Source organism: Camelus ferus, chromosome 15 (assembly GCF_009834535.1).
Source record: "Camelus ferus isolate YT-003-E chromosome 15, BCGSAC_Cfer_1.0, whole genome shotgun sequence".
Classification (NCBI taxonomy): domain Eukaryota; kingdom Metazoa; phylum Chordata; class Mammalia; order Artiodactyla; family Camelidae; genus Camelus; species Camelus ferus.
In genome coordinates this window covers 21,346,979-21,359,692 of record NC_045710.1, presented here as the reverse complement: position 1 = coordinate 21,359,692, position 12,714 = coordinate 21,346,979, and the positions used below count along the sequence as shown (strand labels likewise).

At 39.5% G+C, this 12,714-nt stretch overlaps 1 protein-coding gene across 5 annotated transcripts in view; it reads right to left on the bottom strand.

The window, feature by feature from the left end:
- LCLAT1 (lysocardiolipin acyltransferase 1) overlaps window positions 1-10,950 on the bottom strand; it is a 162,812-nt gene extending 151,862 nt beyond the window's left edge. The window contains exon 1 of one of the 5 annotated variants that reach the window (XM_032497295.1): window positions 10,770-10,950. The gene's annotated coding sequence lies outside the window, so the exon portion shown is untranslated. The remainder of the gene's footprint in view (window positions 1-10,769) is intronic. The other 4 variants (XM_032497296.1, XM_014557946.2, XM_032497294.1 and 1 more) reach the window with 4 other exon arrangements.
- Between the last annotated feature and the right edge of the window lie 1,764 nt (window positions 10,951-12,714).

The following is a 12,714-nucleotide window of genomic DNA, read 5'->3' as shown; positions in this document are numbered from 1 at the left end:
GAGACAAGGCCTAGTAGAGGGTCAGGATGTTCTCCACCCTCCAGGGGTAAGAAGGCCATCCCCTCTTCCAGTGGGGAACAGCAAGAAGGCAGAGTAGTATCAGTGAAGACCTAGAGAGGAGCTGAAACTCCCACCTCTGCCCAGCAGCAAGTGTCAATGGACCAATTCCTCAAAAGCACACAACTCACTAAAAATGAAACAGATAATTTGAATAGCCCCGTAACTATTAAGGAAATTAAACTTGTAATTAAAAACTTCCTGAAAAAGCAATCTCCTGGCCCAGATTGTTTCAATAGGAATAATACCAAATGTTTAGAGAAGAATTAACACAATCTCTCCCAGGAAACATAATAGGAAGCACCTACCAATTCACTTTATGAAGTGACTATTACCTTGATGCAAAAAAAAAAAACAGGAAAACATGGAGAGAGAGAGAGAGAGAGAGAGAAAGGAAGGAAGGATGGAAGGAAGGAAGGGAGAGAGAGAGAGAGAGAGAAAGAAAGAAACAAACAAACAAACCTATAGACTAATGCAAGAATACAGACCAAAAAAAAAAAAATCTTTAGTTCAATATTCAAGAATCAATGTACTTCACAACATTAACAAACTGAAAAAATATGTTCACAAGATCATAGCAATCTATAACAGAAAAATTATCTGATAAAATTCAATGTTCATGAGAAAAACTCTCAGAAAAAAAGGAATAAAGGGGAACTTCCTCAATTACATAACAAGCTTCTATAAAAAACATTTTATACCTAATCATAAAATTAAAAAATGAATAATGCATTGCCCCTAATGTTGAAAACAAGGCAAGGATGTCCAACATAGTCAATGCAAGAAGGTAAGAAAAGGAAATAAAAGCCATACAGAAAGAAGAAGTAAATCTGTCCCTATTTGCAGATGACATTATGGTTTACACAGACAATCCAAGAAGCATACCCAGAAACATGCTAGAACTAGTGAGTGAGTTCAGTAAGGGTGCAGATACAAGATAAATATACCAAAAAATTAAAATTAAAAAAATAGAATAAAAGCAACCACAAATTGCATTTGAAGAGAAAAGACAACCTACAGTATAGAAGAAGATTTTTACAAGTCATATATGTGATAAGAAACTTGTACCTATACTCAGTAGTAAAAAGGCAAATCACCCAATTTTAAAATGGGTGAGAGGTCTGAATAGACATTTCTCCAAAGAAAATACACAAATGCCTTAACCACATGAAAAGACATCTGACATCATTCGCCATCAGGGAAATGCAAATCAAAACCACGAGATACCACCTCACAATCACAAGGATATTTTACCATAACACCTCTAGAATGACTATAATCAAAAAGACAGAAAACAACAAGTGTTGGGTGAGAATGTAAAAATATGGGAACCCTCACATACTGTGATGGGGTTGTAAAATGGGACAGCTTGGAAAACAGCCTCACAGTTCCTCAAAAGATTAAACACATAAATTACCATATGACCCAAAAATTCAACTCCTAGGTATATACCAAAAAAATTAAAATATACATCTGCACAATAACTTGCACATGATTGTTCACAGCAGCATTATTCGTAATAGCCAAGAAGGGGAAACAACACAAATGTCCATCAACTGATGAATGGATAAATAAAAGGTGGCATATCCATACAACAGAATATTATTCAACCATAAAAAATAATTAAGTATTGTCAAATGCTACAACAGGGATGAATCTTGAAAGCATGCTAAGTGAAAGAAGCCAATCACAAAAGACCATATTGTATGATTCTTCTTATATGAAATGCTCAGAATAGGCAATTCTACAGATAGAGAGTAGATTAGTATCCACCTGGATCAAAGGAGGGGAAGGTGAGGGGAGAGGAGGTATCACTGTTAATGGACACAGGGTTTCTTTTTGAAGTGATTAAAATATTCTAAAATTAATTGTAGTAATGGTTATACAACTCAATGAATATGGTATTAAAAATCACTGACTGCCAGATCCACAGCCGACTTCTTTGTAGAAACTGACAAGCTGAATCTAAAATTGATACAGACTTGCAACAGACCCAGAATAGACAACACAATTTTGAAAAATAACAAAGTAGGAGGACTCATAATTCCCATTTTCAAAACTTACCACAAAGCGACTGTAGTGAAGACAGCTTGGTACTGGCATCAGGAATATAGGAACAGAACTCAGAGTTCAGAAATAAACCCACACGTCCATACAACTACCATATGGCCCAGCAACTGCATTCCTGGCCAGTTAACCCAGTGAAATAAAAATTCACGTTCACACAAAACCTGTACACTGCAGCATTATTCATAACGGCCAAAACTAGAAAACTCAAGATGTCCTTCATTATCAAAAAATACTAAGGATTGTAAGGAATACCAAGCAAGAAAAAAGAACTATCCATACATGCAACAACTTGGAAGAGTCTCCAAGGAATTATGCTAAGCAAAAAAAAAAACAAACAAAAAAATAATCTCCAAAGGTTACACACTGTATAATTCCATTTAAATAACACTCTTGCAGTGACAGAATTATAGAAATGGAGAACATATTAGTGATTGCCAGAGGTCAGAGAAGGACGTGTGTGGCTATCAAAGGACCACATAAGGAATGCTTACAGTGAAGCTGTTCTGTATCTTAGCTATATCAATGTCAATATTCTGGTTGTAATATTGTACTACAGTTTTGCAAGATGTTACCATTGGGAAAACCTGTGTTAAAGGGTACATGGGATCTTTTAAAATTATTTCTTACAACTGCATGTAACTCCACAATTATCTCAAAATAAAGTCTTTGGGGAAAAAAAAAGTAATCCTTAAACTTGCAACTTGGCTGAATAACAAATCTACATAAACAGAGAATATAACTTTTTCCAAAAGAAGGTATGTAGTAGGGAAACAAACATATGGAGAGAGGAAGAGATTGAGTCCAACTTTGTGATTTTAAGTAATTAATCTCTTCACCTGCAATACATAGATTAAAAAATACCGTGGCTGTACAGTGACCCCCTCAAAAGATACCCATGTATTAATCCCTGGAACCTATAAATGTTCCCTTAGTGGCCAAAAACCCAGACTTCATAGATACAATTAAATTAAGTGTTTTGTGATGAGGGGATTATCCCGAACTATCATGGTGGGCCTGTAAACACAATCACATACATTTTTTTAAAAGGGAGACAGAGGGAGATTTGACCACAGACAGAAGAGAAGGCAATGTGACCACAGAGGCAGGGCATGGAGGGATGTAGCCCCAAACCAAGGAACACAGGTGGTCACAGAAGTTAGAAGAGGCCAGGAGCAGATTCTTCCCTAGAGCTTCTGGAGGTGGTACAGCCCTCTGATGCTCTGACCTCAGCCCACTGATAGTGATTTCAGACTTCTGGCTTCCAGAAATGTGAAAAAATTAATTCCTATTGCATTAAGCCACCAACTCTGTGGTAATTTATTACAGCAGCCACAGAAACTAATACAAATACTCACCCATCTAGAAATGTTGTAAAGAGCTAAAAAATATGTATCAGAAAAAAAAGGCCCTTGAAAAGTCTGAAGTCCAATCACAAAAGAGAAGACTCAATACAATTTTAGAGTTCTTAATTCAAAATAAGAATATAACACCCCTAATTTCGAGTTAAAGAAATTCTAATAAAAAGAGAAGTAAATATCACTGTAGGAATAATTATGCCCAATCTAGATTCAGTTCACGGACGATGAGCCCACTCAATACAGAAGAACTGTTTATAATAAGAGCTTTAGCAAAGATTCAATCTTGATTAACTCTGACTTCTAAGGTCTTTCTTCTCTGAAGGAAAGAGAAGCTAAATTGTGCCGGTTCACTTACTACCATTAAAAATCTCAGCAAAATGAGGCCACTTAGCACTCCCTGGACTTCTCTAGATTATTTGAATCCTGCTTCTACACTTCTCTCCATTCCTACAGAGAACAAAGCAAACATAAGTCTTCCTTCACTTTCATCAGCTGGTCCTGATGAACAGCCATGCTGAAAATACAACTTAAGTTTAAATCTGTAGTTATTCACATTAACAAGTATGTTATTCTAGTAATTCGCAAACTCTCCAGTTTGAATACATCATAAAATATCATTATGTATACGTTTATAATGCAAACAACAAAAACTCAGTAATATATTGTTACTGAATTTCAGAATGATATAATGGCACATGCAAGAGTATTAAGAGTGCCAAAACAATCATAACACAGGAAAGGGAAAAAGGGCCAAAAGGATCTCACCTGAGACTCCCACATTATAGAATCACCCTAAGCAGCTATAGTAAATTACATTCAGCATGGATATTCAGGAACTTAGAAACTTGTACTTACAAAGCATACTCTTATCCAAATAATCAATCTCTTACACTTAAAGCCACATTAAGTATAGTATACTTTAAACTTAAACTGGATTAAAACAAACGTTATGGCAGAATTTGTACCTAGACTGCCTAGGTTCAAATCCCTGTTACTTAATCACTCTGAGCCTCAGTTTCCTCGGAGATAAAATAAAGATTATATTAGCATTTACCTCATAGGGAAAGTGGCGAGGGCTAAAGGAATTAAAAACTTAAGGCACTTAGAGCTGAACTTAGCACTTAGTGTTAGTTGTTGTTGTTATTATTATTATTAGCTGTTAAAAGAGCAGATCCCCATGACTGTCTGTGGGTCTCACAGTAGTTTCACAGCTGCCATGCTTACCTTTCATCTTAGAAAACCTAAAGGTGACAAGAGGTGACAAAATCTCAATAATCTCTGCACTGAAGGCACTGACTCGTTTATCTCCCTCTCTAAACAGTAAGCTCACGGACAAGACCCATGTCCTATTCAACCATGTCCATCACCCAGTTCATGGTAAGTGTCCAAAAACGTTCAAGTTAAGCAAATAAACATTTTTGTGTTCAAGCCACTCCTACCATCATTTTCCTCCCTAACCCCAAAAAGGCAAATTTTTATTTAAAGGTACACAATTTAAAGCAAAAATAATTTTAAGGAAGTATTTCTATCACAACAGGAAGGCAGAAATAGTAAGAACCGCAGACTAAAACTGCCTTTCCCAAGATACCTAAACATCCCTTTGGGGAAAGAGTCGCTGTCAGAATTACAAACAGCCCTTTCGCTCCACACTCCCAGGCACACAGAGCCTAAGAAAGGCTGCCACCTCTCATTTCTCTCCCCGCATCGCCATCTTTATTCCTAGCTCGTACCCACCATGTGCTTCCCCACACGGTTAGACGGTGCTATCCCTGCTCCAAAGGATTAACGTTCGCTTACAAACACAAAATGGAGGTGATCTCTTATTTGAGATGAAAAACTAAGCCTAAGTCTCCCCTCTATCATTGCTAGAAGAGTAATCTCCTTCCTGTGAAGAAGTGAACCAACTTAAGTTTTCAGAAACCTCAACTGTGAAAGACTGCTGATAAAAAGTGGTTAATCATCTCCAGCTTTTCCTGGTGGCTGCCCTGCCGATTTCCATTCCATCTGCCTCCCAGGTCTCCACAGCAGGATCCCCTGTCCCTACTGCCAGTTAGAGAGGACTACGCAGAGGTGTAAGGAACACTTTCTGTCAAATCTGACTGGAGCTCACAAAGGCCTTTTTTGAGCTTTACCTCACTGCTAAAGGAACTTACGAAAGGCTCTTCTTAGCCCCATCATTACATTCAAAACCTCATAGCCAAAGGAATCACACCTAATGCTCATTATCCAAGAGCAATCAGTGTAGATGGGAAAAAGTCACACAGTGATTTCTCTTAAACACATTTCATATTAATGAAAAAGGGATTTGATTAGAATTTTACCCCCAAAATTAAACAAAATACAAATCAATTTATTTTTATAATGTATCTTATATTTACCAAAATGTAGGCCTACACTTGAAACTATGCACTAATTCTTAGGATAAGGAACTAATCAACTGGTAGAGTTTGGAACATAATTTTGTGACCAAACTGTAAAACAGTATAATATGACAGCCTTAGTTTCACATTTGCCTTTTGCAAGACAATTATATAAAAGACATTTTTGTAAAAAAAAAAAAAAAAGATCTAAATATCATTACTTAATCCCTGAGTCTTTCCTACTCTTTTAAAATTCTTTTAAAACACCTCTCTCATCATCATTCCTGCTGGTTTTCCTCATGAAACATTAACTGGTCTGCCATTGCCAAATTCTCACTAGTGCCTCTTTTTAAATTAAAGTATAACAGAAAGTATACAAATCTTAGATGAGCAACTTGAATATGTACACCCATGTGACCACCAACCATCTTAAGATACAGAACATTTCCATCATCCCAGAAGGTTCCCTCATGCCCCTTCCAGTCATTACCACCACCACAGCCTGGAGGAACCACTATCCTGAGGTCTATCGCCAGGAAATAGCTGTACCTGTTTTTGAACTTCATTTAAAGGGAGTCACATAATATGCAATATTTTATGTGGCTCATTAAGTCCATGAGATCCACCCATGTTGATGTTCATTCTCTTTTACTGCTTTTGTAATGTTTCATTTTATAAATATACCACAATTTATTCTTCCATTCTACTTCTGATGTACATTTGGGTTTTATCTAATTTTTGGTTATTATGAATAAAGGTGTCATGAACATTCTTTTACTTTATTTTCTGGTAGACAAATACATCTATTTCTCTTACGTATATACTTAAGAATGGAATTGATGAATCATGTATAGGATTAGACATAGCCAGTTTTCCAAAATGGCTGTACCATTTTACATTCCTACCAAAATATACAAGAGATCTAGTTGCTCTACATCCTTGCCAATAGCAGCACTGACAGTCGTGTTAATTTTAGCCATTCCAGAAAGTATGTAGTAGTATCTCATTACTGTTTTTCATTACTGTATTAATTAATTTGCATTTCTCCATTGACTGATAATGTTGAACACCTTTCTATATACATACCGACCATACAGAGACCCTTTATTAGAAAGTGCCTATTTAAAACTTTAGTCCATTTTTAAATTAAATTGTCTTTTTCTTATTAATTTTACACACATTAACGTACATTCTGGATATGAGTCCTTGGTCAGACAGTAATTGCAAATTGCTTCTTCCAGTCTGTATTTTGCCCTTCATTCTCTTCATGTGTCTTTAGATAGAGGTTCTCAAATGTAATGAAGTCTGAAATCAAATTTATCAATCATTGTTACTGTCACTGCTTTCAGAATATTTTTCTAGAAATCTCTGCCTATTCTACTCACTAGTTCTTTGATTTGTGCTTATAGTTTGAGCAGTTCTTGGCCTTTCTCTGAGTCCATCAACTTGGCAGTGTCTTAGGCAGGTTTGCAGTTTCACCATGCAGTCAATGTGGAACAGCATTTATGTTGTGTTGGTGCTAGACAACTCCAGAGTTATGAATGTTTGAGCGGAGATCAGTTTTACAACTAGAGAATTCATTTGTGATTGCTTCTATATCATAATGATTTCTGTACAAATATATTAAAAACATAATGTTTAAAAAAGGGGAAAAAAACTTTAATACCGTTATTCTAATTCTAACAGTTTAACCCAAATAATACCTTAGATGATTCCTCCCACTCCCTTTGAGTGGCTTTCCTCCAGTGAGTCATCTTTACACCAGACCTGCTGACTCTAATGATGTAATTAAGTGCTCTGTAGTCTCAGGAATCTGAAGCCACAAATCTGTTAAACCTGGTTCTATAACATCTTATTTGACCCAACAACCTCCAAGGTTTTACAATTCTCCTGAAATCAGTTACAAAGGACTCCCTGCTCAAGCCTTTTTCCTAAATTACTTAACACTGTCTCTGATCTCCAACCAGAGTTACCAAAAAACCAAAACAAAACACCTTAGTTTTCTTTTTACTCTCTCAGTAGGTGCTCCCCTCCCCTACCCCATTATTCTTCCCACCCAATCTTCCGTTCCTTTAAAATGTGCAGGGCAGACTGAACTTTGCTCAGTCACAGTTACTGCCCTGGCTCACTCCTGCAACATCTCTTGTCTGGAGTGTGGAAACTGCCTTAACCAGTCTCTTCCTTACATTCTGTCTTTGACCCTGTCACCACCAAAGTCACTTCTCCAGAACATCAAGTTAATCACGTTACTCATCTGTTTAAGATCCTTCTACAGGTCTCGCTGCCCACAGGACAGTCACTCTCTAACCTGAGAATTCACAAGCTGGCCCTAACCTGTCCTGACTTCTCTCAGTAATTTGTGCAAAACTCTGCTCTGACCCTTGGGCACGCATGCTCTCTTATCCTGCCTTGGAACTGCTTCCTCTTTTGGCTAGAAGCCCCTTTCTCCTTTTCTCCTGCAGTCAGCAGGATCACCCCAACAGAAGCAACTGTTCCTTGTATGTGTTCCCACAGCTCTCTGTACACACCAGAACTGTACGAATTCTTATCACCTGTATTAGTGACTCACTTATTTTTCTCATTCACTAGTCTACAACATTCTGGACCTGAGGCTTCTCCCGGGCCTCCTCAAGGATAAGCTCAGGAACTAATCTTTACATCCCAAGGACTTGGCAAGGCAATCCTATGAAGGTTCAAAGAAAGAATGAGTGTCCCACCCACTTTTATTCATGTCACCTTTTACTATAGAGACTAGAAAAATTAGTACAAATATGTCAAAGCAATGAACCTAACACAAGGTTTCTTTTAAAAGTCACCCAGCAAATTATTCTTTTAAGGTCTTAATAAGAGCTAAAATCTTTCTCAATAATTGACTTGTGCTTCCTGACAGAAATTAGCCACAACTCTTTGTTTCAAAATACTTTTTAAAATAATGGGCAAAGACAGGATGAATATACCACTTAACCAAAGTAACTGTAGTCATCACCATATAAATCATAAAAATTGGATGCCAAGGTAATGAAAGTTATTATTCATACAACTAAAAGACCACAGATAAAATTACTTCATTGAAAAATCCCTTCACATATATCCCCTTAACACAGAACACATCTGCATGACACAAGAAGATCCTATGCATGGTACTTAGGAACATAGACTGGAATCATAGCGGTAGTTGTGCGATTTGGGGCAAATAACTTAAAACTTCAGGGTGCCTCAAGTTTCCTCATCTGTAAAGTGAGCGTAGTACTCACTTTACAATATCACTGGATGAATGAGCCTGTGTAAGGCTCCTGGAACAGTGCCTAACAAGCAAATGCACAGTAATACATGTCAACTGTTACCACAGAGCTTTTAACTTTTTAAAGCCCTTTTAAACACTGCCTTTTAAATTTTTCTAACAACAGCACAGAGAGATTGCTTGGGGCAGAAATGTCCATTTCAGTAATAAGGTACTGATAAGAGAGGTTATATGATTTACTTAAACTATTTTAAATGGCAGAGTAGGAACGAGAAACCATACCTAGTCCTACCTTTCCCAGTCCCAACTGACGAAATCTCCATGGATGCAGCTTGGAATAAAAAGTCTTTTGGGCTTTCCCCATTATTTACCCTTGGTGTCATGCTGACTGCCAGACTAAGCACCTGGTGGGAACACACGAACCTACCATTTGCTCGAATTAAAAGGTAGGAGAAGCTCCACTTTCACAGTGCCTGACACACAGCACGCACTCCAAAGACAACAACTGGTGCCTGGAACACAAAGTGCCACTGTGATTTCTCCATAACAGAACCAGGCAGTCCACAAAATCAAGACTGCTACCAACAAAAGTCATTTAATGTACTTATCTATCACATCAAAGTACAACGTAGCAATAGAAACTTTAAAAAAAAAAGGACAAAAAATGAAAACGAGTAACTTTCTTACTCTCAAAAATATAACAGTTTTGCAAAAAAGGACTTTAAATCAAGACAGTTTGTTGAAAACCAACCCACTAGTTATGTTTCATGACAAGTCTCTCCCCAAATAATCAACTGGACAATATTTCATCTCTGTAAGACCTTCACCAATACTTATCTTCATTACATCCCGGGGCTTAAACTGAATATCAATCCTGAGTCTTACAAGCAGCCACGTGCACATGGAGTACAGTTAATGAACTTCGAAGGCAGAGGCAATGCTCCCGGGGAATCCATCAGAACTAAGAAAAGTACAAGGTAGCAAAACGTCTACTCAACACCTAAGCGCCCTATCCTTTTATTTCTTCTCTTCAAATGGACAAGTTGGAGCTCGGATACACGTTAATGTTAAGACTTAATGATAAGAATTAATTCATCAGACACTGGCTAGGGCCTACCTTTCCTTTCGTGGCACTGCCTCTCTGACACCGAGAGGCAGGAATTCGGCGCCCAGAGGGCACACCGATAAGGCAGCTCCAGTCCCTGCCCTCTACAACTCACGTCCAAGCCTCGCACGTGGTGGGCACCTGGGACCTTTTGCACATCTGATTTAACAGTGTCAGAGCTCAGACTCTGTTCGTGGCGGTGCCTCTCCCGAACCCGCGCAGGTCTGGAGCAGGAAGTGCTTACTGCTCATCTGTAAACACCGACCGGACACCTGGTCCTTCTCCTCCAGCAGCCACCTCGGCTCGGCCCAAGCGGCCCCGCGGCCCCTAACACCCGCCAGCCTGCCGAGAGTCGCCTCCCCGCGCCTCCTCTTACCTGAGCCAGCGGCACCACCACCCGCATCGGGACCCCAATTCCGCGTCAAGAGACCGTTATCAGGGCCGCAGCCGTGGGAGGCCGACCGCTCAGGGGGAAGAGCCCATGGGGCTGCTCCCCCTTCGCCAACACCGGGATTCCCTGGCAGCCGCCGCCATTTTCCCCACGCCATAACCCCCACCTGATGGTTCCAGCCTCCTACCTGTGACCAGCAGAGGATGACGCGCGACGCCGTGAGGAGCGCGTGGACGAGCAGGAGAATCCGTGGGGGCACAACCTCCAAGCAGAACCCGCCGCTAATTCATCTCTAAGCAGGAGGCGTCCGGCCCGTCGCCCTAGTAATGCGTCCTGTCAGGTTTCATCCTGATTGGCTGCGAGCGCCGTGACGCAGTGGCGTCCCCGGCTGCGTGGGAAGCCCGGGTCCCCGGAGCCCCGCCCTTGCTCCCCTGCTGGGGGCTCCCCTGGCGCCAGTCGTCCAGGGCTCCCTTAAAGAGGCCACGCTCATTTCCCCGTCTGGCCTCCGGGAGAGAAGGGGCCGAGAGAGCCAGCGGGTGGAAGGCGAGAAACAATAGAAATAGGAAATCTCAGAAGGCATTGTCCCAGGGAACCTAGTGATCCGACCAACACCTAGGATATCAGAGTGAAAATAGAAATCTGGGGAGTTTAATTTACAAACCTAATCCACGAGGAAAAGCAGTAGTAGAACCAGTTCTAGCGCTCAGGTTCCTGATGCGCCACCCCGAGCTCTCCCCTAGCACGAAATGTTTCCTCAATCCTAGGGAGACTTTCCCTCCTCTGAGCATCCTCAACATTTGCATCATAACCCTCAGAAAATGCATTCACCACTTTCTACTGTGGTATGTCTGTCTCCTAACCTCCTAAAGCTCCGTAATGGTGGGGACTGTGGTTAAATCTCCTTTGATTTCCGTATACAGTGCCTTCCTCCTATTAACCTTCAACAAAGACTCACTGAAATAAAATCCTAAACAAAATGCATATAGCCACACTCACACATAGCCACTCATCAGTTATTCACGTGTATTTATGTATTTTATTCGTTTATTCAACAAAGCATGGCGGGGGAGGGGTGTGAATATTTTTTTTTTTTTTTGGAAGTACAAGATTCCTGCCCTCACAAAATTTGTAGTGTAATAATAATAGACATCTAGGTTTTGGATGCATAGCTTCCATATAGCTAAATTATACCTCAGAATTCTCTGTGAATCAAAAGTTCCTGTGCTCTTGATCTAAGTCAGCTTCACAACCTCTCCAATTTTGTTCAGAAATATTGAAATATTTAAGATATGCTGAAATTGTGTTAGAAAATGAAGATAAACAAGGGAAACCCAATACAAAAGCCAACTCTGCCAATTACCCCTGTTTTTCATCTTTAAAATAAGATGGCTAGCAGCTACTAACATACATATATAATAGATAACCAGCAAGTTCATACTGTATAGCACAGGGAACTATATTCAATATCTTGTAGTAACTTATGGTGAAAGAGAATATGAAAACGAATATATGTATGTTCCTATATGACTGAAGTATTGTGCTATACACCAGAAATTGACACAACATTGTAAACTGACTATACTCAATTAAAATACACACACACACACACACACACACACACACACACACACAAAGAAAGTTTGCTAGGGAAAAAAAAATCTAGAAAATGTTTTCTTTCCCCGACTCCTACAAGTTTTTGAGCTTCTCGATGTCAGAGACCGGGGAAAAACCCTGAAGGCACTGGAGACAGGTTTTGAAAGAAGGTATTATGCAATACTTTATCTTTGCATCTCTGTAATCCCTAGAACAAATGTGCCAACTGAGGACTAGAACTTTACACATTTGAATATAGCTGATGTTGAAGAAAGGTTAACTGACTTGATGAATCATCCTGGATTCACCTCTAGTTCACTGTCCTAGCTTTAGGTTTTTTGGGGGAGTGGAGTGGTAGAACCTTAAGGAAAGGGTCAAAACTGTGGATTCTGAGGGTATTAGCTCCTTTTTACCCGGAATACTTCTGAAACCCGTCACATGTGTGGATTTTCCCCACCAAGCAATTCCCCAATTCTCTGTGGACACCAACTGTATGTCCTACAGTGTAATTCAGTTTGGACCCTAACTACTGAGAATTA